The sequence below is a fragment of the Lolium rigidum genome, chromosome 1, assembly GCF_022539505.1.
Source record: "Lolium rigidum isolate FL_2022 chromosome 1, APGP_CSIRO_Lrig_0.1, whole genome shotgun sequence".
NCBI lineage: Eukaryota > Viridiplantae > Streptophyta > Magnoliopsida > Poales > Poaceae > Lolium > Lolium rigidum.
Window position 1 is genome coordinate 14,653,540 of NC_061508.1, and position 2,119 is coordinate 14,655,658.

A 2,119-nucleotide genomic window follows, 5' to 3' on the forward strand; every position below is an offset into this window, starting at 1 on the left:
GCGTTAATTTAGATTTTGCGGGACGCCGCCCTGCAGCCCTAGTTGCAGGAATTATCAAACCAGACAGCGACGCAGGGAATTTAGAAATGTTCACGGATGGTGCAGGCAGCAATCGTAGATGTTACTCCACAGGCAATTCGTAATAACCGTTTGAGTTAACGTCCGTGGGTCAGCTTCGAACATTCGATGAAATTTCCATTTCGGAGCCGGTAAAACTGAATCACGGCTTTGTGACAGCGGCGTTCGTTTAGTCACCCAGGCGGTTTATTATATTTTGACACAATCTGAGTAGTCTCTTGTGTTCGTCTTTCTTTTGACGTCGAAGTCTCTTGTGTTCTTTACTCGTAGTATGTTAACTTGTGAATTAGTTAATCACAAGACAGCGAGGAGGCTGAAGGCTCACCAAATAAAGGGTAATCAATAACGATGATCTGTGGTTGAGCTTACGGAGGATCATGTATATTACTGGTACGGCAGAACTCCTACGATCGAGAAAAAGGAAAAGTAAGAAACAATAGATTAAGAAAGCTTTATTAACTCTGTAACCCGGTCTCTTCACATTTCACAACAATAAGATAATAGAACACCGAGTCCTAAACATAAATACTAAAATTAAACTAAAACAATTTGATAATAACAAATGCACAGTAAGGTGTTGGGGCACCGATCCGAAGACTAAACCTTGGCAGCTCTTATGCTAGGGTGAAGAGCTTATCTTATAACACTCAGTTTGGGGTTGTTAAACTGTGTTGTACCAAGATTGTTCTATAAGTTGTTGTAAAATTAGCCAAGAATAGGAAATATCCATAGCCAAGCAATTTACAAACGAGAAAAGTTGATCAGACAAAATGGATTAACACAAACTCAATAATAAATAAGACTCCAACATGAAAAACACCTGATTGTTTGAGGGCTACCCTCAATAGTAGTATACTAGTACCCCTCCATTTTCCAAATATAAGATGTTTTAGCAAGTTAAATAGTGAGCCGAAGAAGTAACTGTTTTGTGACTGTTCATGTCAGAGAAAACAGGGCTTCCGTCGCGGTCGGTAACGACATTTCGTTCCAGTTGCGCAACTGGGACTAAAGCCCCCCCCCTCCCTAGTCCTAGTTGTGTTGCGAACCGGGACTAAAGGGCCTCCACGTGACTATGCTCGAGCGCTCGGGGTGGAGGGACTTTAGTCCGATTGGTAACACCAACCGGGACTAAACTCCTCCACACGTCAAGCGCTGGACATGGCCGTTTCTCTGTCGCGGCAGAGGTTTATGATTTTATGTTTTCCATTCAACTCGACGCTATACATACATCAATGAAGGAACCATTACACAATATCGTCATGAATACAGTACACGTGGTATTATAGGATCATACCACATCACTTTGGTAGGAACCCTCTTCCTGGTCCTCAACATCAGCAGGGTCATCTCGTTTGATCTTATACTGCAATGCAGTGCATACCAGACATGCATTCAAATTCTTGTATTCCTCGCCATGGTAGAGGATGCAGTCATTAATGCATGCATATCTTCTGCATGTCTAATCCTAGATGGCAGACAACCTTCTTTGTTTCGTACGTACTGGCGGGAAATTCGTTGCCCTTTGGATGCTACCTATTCAATATTTTCTGCAACTTTTTAAATCCATTGTCAGTCACACCATTCTCTGCATTCCATTTAAACAATTACAGTGTGCTACCCAGCTTTTTCAGGCCATCTTCGCAATTTGGGTACAACAATTTTTTGTGATCCTAACATCCGCTCGAATTTAAACCTCTCCTTTTCAGTTTTGCGGTCTCTCTATGCATCAACAATGGCCCGACCAAGATCATCAACGAGCTCATCTGATGTCTCTTGATTTTCAGCTTTCCCCGTTGCAGTATCACCGTATTCAGGGAACATAGGATAGTTGTCACCATCATCTTCTTCTTCTTCAGTGTCTTCTATCATAACCTATTTTTCTCCGTGCTTGGTCCAACAATTGTAGTTGGGAATGAAACAGACCGAATCATGTGGGTGTGAAGGGTTCCTGAGCAAGAGTAATCATTCTTATTCTGACAGGCAACACATAAAACCATCCCGATTATTTTCCTCAGCCACACCGATAAAATTTTCCAGATCC